Consider the following 14,118-nt stretch of genomic DNA (forward strand, 5'->3'; position numbering starts at 1 on the left):
TGAGTTTGGCCAATTTATGAATCCATTTAGTCTCACGTTATCCATTTAGTCTAACGTTTCAAAAGTAACTTGAGCCAATCGCCGCCGCTACTAGGGGGATTAAACCTCTTTAGGTCAATCATTAATCCATAGGCCCTAATGTCTACATTATGAACGTGACTAATAAGGCGGGGTGCGCCTTTGCCAGTACAGACGGAGTACAGGTTTGCTTAGTCTTGCCAATATAGAATCTATGGCAAGGGCACACAATGGCGCAGATTACATGGGTGGGCTTGCATGTAATAAACTGGTGTTTGTAGCACTCTACTCCCCCTAAAACTATGTATGATAAACTGAGTAGCTGCGGACAGTAGTGGCACTGGCCACTGGCCGCAACGTTAATTGCCCATAGGTAGCATGCGAGCTAGTCATGTTGCGGTAGGTTGCGGTTTTCTTACAGTGAGTGCCTCGTTAAGGGTGGAATTTTTCTTAATAGTGAAAAGGGGTTTAAGGCAAGCAGTGTCTTTGAGAACCTCATCCTCCTCAAACAGAAACCAATACTTCCCAATGATGCTCTTTAGGGTCTCATTCATGGGGGAATTCTGTAGGACGAATGTAAACCGTTTGTCATTGCTCGTCACTCCTATTGCTACCACTATTTTTGGCCTGTGGGTAGCCTCTGGCGGCTAGACGCATGGATAATTCCATGGCCTGTTTTTGAAAGAGTTCCTCTGTGATCAGACGGATCATTTGGCTATACGGAATAGAGTTTTTAACTGATGTTGGATGGGAGCTAAAATAATGAAGTAACGTATTAGATGCTGTACTTTTGCGCAAAACTGATGTCTGAATGGTGTCATTAACTATGTCTATCTAAAACCTCCAAAGACTGTCCACCAAAATGGTAAGTAAAGTACATATTGACTGTGTTATGAGTATTGAGGTAGGTGATGAACTGTGCGAACATATCAGGTGTACTGTTCCAAATTACAAACACGTCATCCACATATCTATAAAAAGAAATAATGTACTTAATGAAAGGGTTTTTTAGCAGAAAACACCAGATCTAACTCAAGCCAGGAGAGAAAGAGATTGGCATACGAACAGGAGACCGATGTGCTCATGGCAGCACTGGTCTCCTGATGAAACCAATCTCTATTAAAAATGAAAAATTGTTACATAAAACAAACAAAAGTGCATCCTTAACAAAAGACCCAAATGAATCGGGCTGACCTGTGCGCCTGAGGATCTGATAGAGAGCCTCCACACCCGCATCATGAGTCTCCTGTACATATGACAATCTCTTTCTCTCTTGGCTTGAGATAGATATTGTGTTTTCTGCAAAAAACTCATTCATTAAGTACAAATTTTTCTTTTTATAGATATGTGGATGTCGTGTTTGTAATTTGCAACAGTACACCTGATATGTTCACACAGTCAATATGTACTTTAATTACCATTTTGGTGGACAGTCTTTGGAGTATTTAGATGTTAAGATAGACGTAGTTACTGACACCATTCAGACATAAGTTTTTCGCAAGAGTACAGCATCCAATGCGTTATTCTAGCTCCCATCCAACATTAGTTAAAAACTTCATTCCATACAGCCAAATGATCCTTCTGAGACGGATCAATAAAACAGAGGAACTCTTTCAAAAACAGGCCATGGAATTATACATGCGTCTAGCCACCAGAGGCTACCCACAGGCCACTAATAAAAAAGCATACCAAAAGGCCTCCAACATGGATTGCACTTCCCTACGTAAGCCCAAAAATAGTGGTAGCAATAGGAGTGACAGGACGAGCAATGACAAATGGTTTACATTCGTCCTACAGAATTCCCCCATGAATGAGCGAACTTTTGAAAAGTTCGGTTCGGGTTCGATCCCCAAACTTTCCTGAAGTTCGGATTTGTATGAACCGAACCTAAAACCAACCTTGCAATAATGGCTGAATAATTGCAACTACAATAGTGGGAGTGTGATAGGGTATAGTTTCGTTTAGTTGCAGTTGCTATTACAATGAAAAAAGGGGAAAAATTAAAGAGCAAAAATGGTGAAAAAAAATTTGCTGGCAATAATTCCGACTCCTCTAATGGTTAATAATTAATTAATAAAACACATTTTTTTTTGTAATAAAGTCACTTTCGTTGTTCAATAATTTAATAAAAACTAATCCATCACTGTGCAATTAAATATACTGTTAAAATAAATATATATAAAGAAATGTATATTTATATATATTTATTTATTTACAGTATATTTAATTGCAAAAGTATAGATTTGTTTTATTTAAATTATTGAACAACAAAAGGGACTTTATTAGAATGAAAATGTGTTTTATTAATTAAATATTAACTTTTACAGGAAGCTCTATTAAAGCCGTTAATTCATATTCCCGGTAATAGAGCTTTCTGTTATAATTAATACTTTACTTTAATTAAAACATCAAATGTTTCTTCTAATTATGCTATCACAATAGCATTTTTAGAAGAAACATTTTGATCCATATGGCGCTCAGCTGATTGGCTGAGCGCTCATATAAAGAGTCGGACCGCAGCACAGTGACTTCATTGTGCCGCGGACGGTGAAGAGAGAAGATGGAAAATAGAAGAGAGAAGATCAAGACTTTGGAGGGTGAGTATAAAGCTCTCCCCATCACCTCCCCTGCACTGCACCCATCCCAGCAAGAAAGAGGGGTCACTTAACCCCTTCCTTGCTGGTATGGGTGCAGTCTGACATCAGTCTGGCCCCCAAGGGGTTAAGGGGGATGCAATGCTTCCTACCTTAACCCCTTGGGGGCCAAACTGTAAGCAGTGATCTGTAAAGATGCTGCATACTGTTAGGTGCACAACACCGCTCACAATGATGTTGTGCTCCTGTTTGTGTGTTTTCTGTGTGTTTCTCCCCTTTTGTTTTTCATATATCGGTATCCTGTGGATTACGTCAGATTCGATGGACTATGTCGATGACCAGCAGTTGTTTGGATTTTTTTTAAATAAAATGGTCAATGAGGGGTGTGGGGGTGTTTTTTTTTTTAATAAAAAAAAAATCACTTGTGTCTTGTCTTTATTTCTTTACTTTATAGACTTAGTAGTGGAAGCCGTCTAATAGACGGAATCCATTACTAAGTCGGGCTTAGTGTTAGCCGGTATAAAATGGCTAATACTAACCCCCCCATTATTACCCCAGTACCCAATGCCACCAGGGGTACTGGGAAGAGCCGGGTGCCAGTGGTCCTGGAGCGTCAAAATTGGTGTCCTGGACTGGGCGGCAGCAGGCTGGTAATATTTAGGCTGGGGAGGGCCTAAACCAATGGCTCTTCCTACCCTGGTGTTACCAGGCTGCTGTTGCTTGGTTTTTAACCTGGCTGGTTATGAAAATAGGGGGAACCCTACTATTTATTTATTTTTTTAAAATAAATAAATAAATAAATAATAACAACAAAAAAAACTGCATAGGGTTCCCCCTATTTTCATAACCAGCCGGGTTAAAAACCAAGCAACAGCAGCCTGGTAACACCAGGGTGGGAAGAGCCATTGGTTTAGGCCCTCCACAGCCTAAATATTACCAGCCTGCTACCGCCCAGTCCATGAGCGCCGATTTTGATGCTCCGGGACCACTGGCACCCTGCTCTTCCCAGTACCCCTGGTGGCATTGATTACTGGGGTAATAAAGGGGAGGGGGTTAGTGTTAGCCATTTTATACCGGCTAACACTAAGCCTTGACTTGTAATGGATTCTGTTCTATAGACAGCTTCCAGTCTATAAAGTAAAGAAAAAAAGACAAGACACAAGTGAATTTTTTTTTTTATTCAAATAAAAACACCCCTAGACCCCTCATTGACCATTATATATATATATATATATATATATATATATATATATATATATATATATATATATATATATGTAGAAGATAGTTCAGCAGCACTCCAATAGCTCGTGGTGCCAGCGGATCGAGTCCTGACCAGGGACGCAATAGGTAGGTAGTAGATAATCCACAGCACTCAGAATAATATTGTGCAAAAAAAGTGTTGTTTTATTCCATCAAATCTTCAAAAATAATCAAGTGCAGCACACAAATACCAGGAGCAACGTTTCAGCGATTAGACCTCGCCATTTTCAAGCACGGTATGTGAACAAATCAGTGGGTTTAAATACACATGTGAAAAAAATACAAAACAGTGATTGGTTTAGACAAAAGCATGTCATGAGTTCAGAATCATTTCAGTGTCCAAGTCCATTAACCCATGAGGGTATATCCAAAATGAGTGATAAGGAGTAGTTCTCCACGGAATCCACTCTAACACCAATAAGTGGTAGTGCATTATCATATAATAGTAAGCTTGTAAATATTAAAGTCCATTCAATGTATTAGATATAATGTATACATAACAAAAAACTTGGTCTGGATTAGTCAATACTGCAGTAAGACGATCCCCTCTCAAATGCTTGAATACGCATAGACTTCTCCCAGGGTATGCACACCTTAACCTTGCAGCTCCAATTTAGATGCAGAGCCAGAATGCCGTAATCCCATGTGAACAGACTCCTGGTTTAGCTTGGTTGTCCTTGAGTCAGGAACCTCTGGATCCTATAGGAAGAATAAAAAGAAAGATCAGGCTCAGGCACAAGATCAAAGTCCGAGTGTTGAGGAGACTGAGGTTTTTTTAGACGGAGGCCCCTCCAGAACAGACAGACAAGGAGGGGAGGTCTAAAGAGACACAGGAGCAGGAAGAATCAGACAGCAGGGATCCAACAAGACAACTACGCCGAGGTCGAGCTCCAGGAAAAAGACTGCACCAACCACAATGTGGTAAATATATCTTCTTATGTACTGTCTGATGAACAACTTACATTGTTTAGTAAGGGTTTAAACTTTTGGCCTAGCTCACAAGTCAACTGGTTTGAAGGGGATTTGGATGTGGTGCAATTCATACGTAGAATTAGTTTGAAAATATGGTTTCATAACTCACCTCCTAAAAATGTGTCTGAACAGGGCCCTACTACCACATTTATACTTAGTGATTTGGGTCTGAAATCAGCAAGTGATTATACACTTCCACTTACACCAGCTGTAGAGACCTTCCAGCAATTGGTAAGACGAGATTTAGCTAGATTAAAACAATGTACTAAAGAAGGTGATGTAAAACACCCTAATATGATGCATGATGACATTATAGCACTGGATTCCCTAGTCCATAGCCACAACCTCATTGTCAAGCCTGCTGACAAGGGGGGTGCTATTGTGGTTATGGACAGGGAAACATACATGACTGAAGCATTCAGACAATTGACAGATGTAGCAGTATACAAGAAACTTACACAAGATCCGAGGTTCACCATCTCTAGAAAGCTACAGAATCTTTTACAAGAAGGTGTTTTGCATGGTATAATTGATGACAAAACTGCGGATTATCTTACAGTGACGCAACCACGACTACCGATGATTTACTTTCTTCCGAAAATCCATAAGAGTTTGGAGAATCCGCCGGGTAGACCTATTGTGTCCGGCGTAGGCTCCATACTGAGTCGGGTTTCTATTTTTCTTGACCGTATATTCAGACCCTTGGTAGTCAAAGCACGATCATACCTACATGACACTACTGACTTCCTGAATAAAATTCAGGGGATTAAGACATCTGACGAGATACTATTGGTGACTCTTGACATTACCAGCCTTTACACATCAATAGACCACGTAAGAGGAATGAGAGCTATGTCTGATATTTTGTGTGAATTGGGACATACGGCAAAAGTGAATGATTTTTTATTGCGACTGCTTGAGCTGGTGTTAACGAGCAATTACTTTGCCTTTGACGATCAGTTGTATCTCCAATTGCGTGGCGTGGCGATGGGTGCCAATGTGGCACCCACGTACGCAAATTTGGTAATGGCAAAGTTGGAAGAGGATTTCGTCTATGTGGCCCCCAGGTATAGCCAAGTGCTTGCCTGGTGGCGCTACATAGACGACATCTTCATGGTGTGGCAAGGTGACAGTGACACATTGTTGGAGTTTGTCACCTACCTTAATCAAGTAGATGAACATATAAAATTTACTGTGACATTTGACAAATTTAAAATCAATTACTTGGATGTGGAAGTGAGTAAGACACACAAGGGGTTAACAGCGGGGTTATACAGGAAACCCACGGACTGTAACAATATGCTATACTTTCAGAGTTGTCACCCACGTAAAATGATTGCCTCACTGCCTTTTTCACAGATGATTCGAGCCAGGAGGATTATTGAGGATGAGAATGAATTGGAAGTTGCACTGAATAGAATGGAATCTGAATTCTTTGACAGGGGATATCCTAGAACACTTGTGCAGGAATGTACCTCTAAAATTAAATCACTACAGAGGAATGATGTTTTGGTTAAAAAAAATAGGAAACAGCTTAACAGGATCCTTTTTGTAAGCACATACAGTCATTTCTCTCCCCAGATAAATAGGATTATTCAAAAACACTGGCACATAGTAAGGGACAGTCATAGTGCAATAATGGAACTCAAAAATCCACCCTTACCCTCCTATAGAAGATGTAGTAATCTGAAAGATCGTCTAGTTAAGACTGATGTGCTACAAAGAAAAATGGATACACAGATGTACTTTGGGGTAAAGAAAGTGGGATGTTTTCCATGCATTAATTGTGTGAATTGCAGACATGTGATTAAAACGGATCAGTTTGTGCATCCTGTGACAGAAAAAGTATATCCGATACGACATTATCTGACATGTATTTCTAATTGGGTCATATATATTCTTATTTGTCCTTGTAGTAAGTTCTATGTAGGTGAGACCACCTTAGAACTTAAGGTACGTTTAACCCAACACAGACATTCAATTCGCAAGCAACGTCTTGATTTACCTGTGTCGAGTCACTTTACACAAGCTGGACACACGGAACGTGATCTGAAGTGTATAATCTTCGACCGGATTGATCAACCGATGAGAGGGGGAGATAGAAGGATGCTCCTTAAAAAAAGAGAATTAATGTGGATATATGAATTGGAGGCATTGGGCCCGGCTGGGCTCAATGTAGATTACAAAGTACATGCAAATATGTTTAAATAACCAATGTGAATGCGGTGAGAACAGGTATAAGGCTTGCTAACACCTGCTGATATTTGGACTAGTTCCTGAGTGATATAGGAATGAACAATAATTGGGTTATTTATATTTATTATTTTTTAAAATATAATCTCTCATACATATGGATTATGGATATTTTGATTATTATATTACTGATATTTTTTTATTGTATTTCACAGAAACAAGAGTATGCGGTGGCTGGATAGTCAAGAAGTGTAAGACGGACCTGTATATACTGCTTTTTCTGATAAGACCATTACATCTTGCTCCCTGCTTGGCCGGTGTTCAGACCTAGGAAATGCGAGGTTGCGGGAAACGCCCGGAGGGGCATGGAGATCGGGAGGGGGTAAGTTACTGTGCACACTGCGGCGTCAAAACCCGTGGTTTGAGCCGGTATGTTACTCACCGGAGGAGTGGATCTCGGGAGTGGGGTCTCTCCACCGGTTCCTGACTCAAGGACAACCAAGCTAAACCAGGAGTCTGTTCACATGGGATTACGGCATTCTGGCTCTGCATCTAAATTGGAGCTGCAAGGTTAAGGTGTGCATACCCTGGGAGAAGTCTATGCGTATTCAAGCATTTGAGAGGGGATCGTCTTACTGCAGTATTGACTAATCCAGACCACGTATGAAGTTTTTTGTTATGTATACATTATATCTAATACATTAAATGGACTTTAATATTTACAAGCTTACTATTATATGATTATGCACTACCACTTATTGGTGTTAGAGTGGATTCCGTGGAGAACTACTCCTTATCACTCATTTTGGATATACCCTCATGGGTTAATGGACTTGGACTGAAATGATTCTGAACACATGACATGCTTTTGTCTAAACCAATCACTGTTTTGTATTTTTTTCACATGTGTATTTAAACCCACTGATTTGTTCACATACCGTGCTTGAAAATGGCGAGGTCTAATCGCTGAAACGTTGCTCCTGGTATTTGTGTGCTGCACTTGATTATTTTTGAAGATTTGATGGAATAAAACAACACTTTTTTTGCACGATATTATTCTGAGTGCTGTGGATTATCTACTACCTATATATATATATATATATATATATATATATATATATATATAAATTCAAACAACCGCTGGTCATCGACGTAGTCTATCGAATCTGACGTAATCCACAGGATTCCGATATCTGAAAGACAAAAGGGGAGAAACACACAGAAAACACACAAACAGAAGCACAACACCCATCATTGTGAGTGGTGTTGTGCACCTTACAGTATGCAGCATCTTTACAGTTCGCTGCTTACAGTCTCGCACCCAAGGGGTTAAGGGAGGATGTGTTGCATCCCCCTTAACCCATTGGGGGCCAGACTGATGTCAGATTGCACCCATCCCAGCAAGGAAGGGGTTAAGTGACCCCTCTTTCTTGCTGGGATGGGTGCAGGGGAGGGGGTGGGGAGAGCTTTATACTCACCCTCCGATGTCTTGATCTTCTCTCTTTTATCTTCCATCTTCTCTCTTCGCCGTCTGCGGCACAATGAAGTCACTGTGCTGCGGATGGGCTTTTTATATGTGCACTCAGCCAATCAGCTGAGCGCACATATGAATCAAGATCTTTCTTCTAATCATGCTATTGTGATAGCATAATTAGAAGAAACATTTGATGTTTTAATTAAATTAAAGTATTGATTATTACAGAAATCTCTATTACCGGGAATATGAATTAACGGCTTTAATAGAGCTTCCTGTAATAGTTAATATTTTATTAACAAAACACATTTTCGTTCTAATAAAGTCACTTTCGTTGTTCAATAATTTAAATAAAACAAATCTATACTTTTGCAATTAAATATACTGTAAATAAATATATATATATATATATATATATATATATATATATATATATATACTAGAAAATGTACCTGACGCTTCCCGGGTATAAAGTGTTAGTGTGTTAATTAGATTTATTCTAAGGTGCCCAGGAGGCCAATCTATGTCCTTGTTTTTTTTTTGTTTAAGGAAAAATTGCCAGTAGCCCGATATGTCCCTATATACCCGACAGCTCTGCACTGTTTATGTAAATTGTAGCTTATGCACATTAGAAATAAGCTGAAAACTTCAAACATCCGTACTGTATACCTGTAGTGTATAGTTAGGGTGGGGTGGGGGGACTGTATACCTCTAGCGTCTAGTTGAGGGGGTCCTGTATACCTGTAGTGTGTAGTTGGGGGGGCTATATACCTGTAGTGTATAGTTGAGGGAGGTCCTGTATACCAGTAGTGTATAATTGGGGGGGGGGGCTGTATACCTGTACTGTATAGTTTGGGAAGTACTGTATATCTGCAGTGTATAGCTGGCAGAGGTCCTTTATACCAGTACTGTATAGTTGGGGGTCCTGTATACCTGTAATATATAGTTGGTGAAGGTGATGTATTCCTGAAATGTATAGTTGGTGGAGGACTTCTATACCTGTAGTTTATAGTTTAAGGGTCCCGGATACCTGTAGTGTAAAGTTGGTGGAGGTCTTGCATACCTGTAGTATATAGTTCTGGGGTCCTGTATACCTGTAGTGTAAAGTTGTTTGTGGTGCTGTATACCTGTAGTATATAGTTGGTGGAGGTCCTGTATACTTGTGGTGTATAGTTTGGGGTCCTGTATACCTGTAGTATAGAGTTGGTGAAGGTGCTGTATACCTGTAGTATAAAGTTGGTGGAGGTGCGGTATACCTGTAGTATAGAGTTGGTGGAGATCTTGTATACCTGAAATATATAGTTCCTGTAGGGGTCCTGTATACCTGTAGTGTATAGTTTGAGGGTCCTGTATACCTGTAGTATATAGTTGGTGGAGTTCATGTATACCTATAGTGTATAGTTTTGGGGTCCTGTATACCTGTAGTGTATAGTTTGGGATCCTGTATACCTGTAGTATAGAGTTGGTGGGGGTGCTGTATACCTGTAGTGTATAGTTTTGGGTTCCTGTATACCTGTAGTGTATAGTTTGGGGTCCTGTATACCTGTAGTATATAGTTGATTGAGGTCCTGTATACCTGTAGTGTATAGTTTTGGGGTCCTGTATACCTGTAATGTTCTGTAGTATATAGTTGGGGGGTCCTGTATACCGATACTGTATAGTTTTGGGGTCCTGTATACCTGTAGTATAGAAATGGTGGAGGTGCTGTATACCTATGGTGTATAATGTTGGGGTCCTGTATACCTGTAGAATATAGTTGATGGAGTTCCTGTATACCTGTAGTGTATAGTTTTGGGTGCTGTATACCTGTAGTATAGAGTTGGTGGGGGTGCTGTATACCTGTAGTATATAGTTGGTGGAGGTCCTGTATACCTGTAGTGTATAGTTTTTTTTTTTTTTTCCAAGTCTTCCACTATTCCACTGTTCAGACTTGCCAGAAAATATAGTGTCTTTTCGAAGGTTGGTATGGTAGTATTGGTCAGGTCTGGTGTGGCAGTGTCATCCAGTCACAGTTTTGGCGGTATTGGTCAGGTCTGGTATGGCAGTGTTATCCAGTCACAGTTTTGGGGTATTTTTAAGGTCTGGTATGGCAGTGTTATCCAGTCACGGTATGGTGGTATTGGTCAGGTCTGGTATGGCAGTGTCATCCAGTCACAGTATAGCGGTATTGGTCAGGTCTGGTATGGCAGTGTTATCCAGTCACAGTGTGGCCGTATTGGTCAGGTCTGGTATGGCGGTGTTATCCAGTCACAGTATGGCAGTTTTGGTCAGGTCTGGTGTGGCATTGTTATCCAGTCACAGTGGGGCGGTACTGGAAAGGTCTGGTATGGCAGTGTTATCCAGTCACAGTGTGGTGGTAGTGGTCAGGTCTGGTATGGCGGTGTTATCCAGTCACAGTATGGTGGTATTAGTCAGGTCTGGTATGGCAGTGTCATCCAGTCACAGTATGGAAGTATTGGTCAGGTCTGGTTTAGCGGTGTTATCCAGTCACAGTATGGCAGTATTGATCAGGTGTGGTATGACAGTGTTATCCAGTCACAGTATGGTGGTATTGGTCAGGTCTGGTGTGGCAGTGTTTTCCAGTCACTGTATGGTGGTTTTAGTCAGGTCTGATGTGGCAGTGTTACCCAGTCACAGTTTGGCAGTATTGGTCAGGTCTGGTATGACAGTATTATCCAGTCACAGTATAGTGGTATTGGTCAGGCCTGGTATGGCAGTGTTATCCAGTCACAGTATGGCGGCATTGGTCAGGTCTGGTATGACAGTGTTATCCAGTCACAGTATAGCGGTATTGGTCAGGTGTGGTATGACAGTGTTATCCAGTCACAGTATGGCGGTATTGGTCAGGTCTGGTATGACACTGTTATCCAGTTACAGTATGGTGGTATTGGTCAGGCTTGGTGTGGCGGTGTTAAATGTGACGTGTGGAGCTATTACCTACCTATCCTGATGCTAATTGGTGAGTGAGGATGGGGCGTCTTCAGGTTTAGTGCTTAGGGCAGCATCAGCTGGTAATACTGCCCTGTATACCTGTATAGATGGAGTAGGGGGCCCTGTATACATGTACTGTATAGATGGAGTAGGGGGCCCTGTGTACATGTACTGTATAGATGGAGTAGGGGGTCCTGTATACATGTACTTTATAGATGGAGTAGGGGGCCCTGTACACATGTACTGTACAGATGGAGTAGGGGGACCTGTATACCTTTAGTGCCCTGTATATACATGTACTGTCTAGATGGAGTAGGGGGTCCTGTATACCTGTAGTGCCCTGTATATACATGTACTGTATAGATGGAGTAGGGGGTCCTGTATACATGTACTGTATAGATGGAGTAGGGGGTCTACCAGTTATTTCTGTGGATCTGTTGTGAGTCAGCTTCCCTAGCAACCATTCTGATCACAGCTCCCTGTAAAAATGAAAGCAGTAATCCTATTGGGTGCTAAGGCTCCCAACTGCCCTTTACTGCTGGAGACATGCAGCTAATTATATCACCTATGTTTGCAGTGTGGAGATTTTCCCATTTATCTCTATGGGGCACAACTCTTCCCCCTCCCCCTCCTCTCCTGTACATCTGGCGGGGACGGGACCTTCGCAATAACCTTCCCAGGCACCCAATGTATCTGTGTGCCAAATTTGGGGTCAAACGGTTCAGGCGTTTGGAAGTCTATTTGGGACAGACAGACTTTCATTTTTATATATATATATATATATATATATATATATATATATATAAAACAGTATATTTAATTGCACAATGATGGATTCGTTTTAATTAAACTATTGAAAAACGAAAGTGACTTTATTACAACGAAAATGTGTTTTATTAATTAAATATATTAACCATTAGAGGAGTTGGCATTATTGCAGAGGATCGCTAACCCCGTAATGGTGATTCCTGTAATACCGTTTCCCTGCTTTCCCAGATGCATTCCAGAGGTGTTTGCATAACTTTCTAAAGATGTCTTTGATTTTATTTGTTATTGTTATTTTAACCAGATTCGTTACGAACTTTCTCAAAGTTCGTAACAAATCTGGTTCGTTACGGTTCGGTTCGCTCTTCCCTAAATGAGACCCTAAAGAGCATCATTGGGAAGTATTGGTTTCTGTTGGAGGAGGATGAGGACCTCAAGAGACACTGCTTGCCGAAAAACCCCTTTTCACTTTTAAGAAAAATTCCACCCTTAAGGGGGCACTCACTGTAAGAAAACTAAATCTACCGCAACATGACTAGCTCGCACGCTACCTATGGGCAATAAACATAGCGGCCAGTGCCACTACTGTCCGCAGCTACTCAGTTTATCATACATAGTTTTAGGGGGAGTAGAGTGCTACATACGCCAGTTTATTACATGCAAGTCCACCCACATAATCTACGCCATTGTGTGCCCCTGCCATAGATACTATATTGGCAAGACTAAGCAAGCCTTATGGGTGTGCTTCAAAGAACACCTGTACTCCCTCTGTACTGGCAAAGGTGTACCCCGCTTTATTTGTCACGTTTGTAATGTACACAATAACGATGCCAAATGTCTGAATGTGATCGGCCTAGAGAGGGTTAATCCCCCTAGTAGCAGCCGCGATTGGCTCAAGTTACTTTTGAAACGTGAGACTAAAGGGATAATAAGGCTTGATGCTACATGGGTATCAAGGCTTAACAAAAGAAATGACCTCAATGCATTACTTCTTTCATATTTGCTACATTATTTTTTTTTAATGTGTTATATTTTTATTGTATTTCTCACTGCTGTTCACATTAACTTCCAATTTATAAGCCAGACCTGACGAAGCGCGTGACCGTGTGAAAACGTTTGTCTGATTGCACCCGCTCCTCCACCTTCCCCCTTCTTTGCATCTGTTTGCAGGGTCAACATAATAAAGACTTCATTGGCCTACCTGTGATGATTGACCGCCTTTGTTCACTTTATACTCTGATTGTATAAAATGTATTTAAATATATATAAAAAAAACTATATATATATTTAAATATATGGGGGAGATTGATCAAACTGGTGTAAAGTGGAACTGGCTTAGTTGCCCCTAGCAACCAATCACATTCCACTTTTCATATTTCAAAGAATCTGTGAGGAATGAAAGGTGTAATCTAATTGGTTACTATGGGCAACTAAGCCAGCTCTAATTTACACCAGTTTGATTAATCTTCCCCAAAGTGTGTATAAAATGATCAGTTCTCCATTAAAAGTATTTAATATGTGAAAAAATACCCAGACAGAGGGATTGAGTCTTAAACAGTAATATATATCAAGGTTCCCTGGACTACCACGGCCTCAATGTGCGTTTCGGCATCTGCCTTTGTCAAGGGGTTGTCAAAGGAAGATTACGAAACATACTTTGGGACAGGAGCATGTGGCCAATGCACCGATCGTTTTACAGTCTTATATAAAGACCCACCCCCTGTTTCCCGGACTGATTTACTAGGAGGCGAGTGACTTTTATTAAAATCACTGGTGCTGCTCTTGTCACTCAGGAGCAGGTGTAGATTTCTACCATGATCTATGCTAAGCCTCATCCCCACCTTACCGTTCCCCCTCTTGTCTGCCCATCAGATGAGTAGGGATACAGCCAGGGCCGAACTGGGACTT

This window comes from Dendropsophus ebraccatus, chromosome 5 (genome assembly GCF_027789765.1).
Source record: "Dendropsophus ebraccatus isolate aDenEbr1 chromosome 5, aDenEbr1.pat, whole genome shotgun sequence".
In the NCBI taxonomy this organism is placed as follows: Eukaryota; Metazoa; Chordata; class Amphibia; order Anura; family Hylidae; genus Dendropsophus; species Dendropsophus ebraccatus.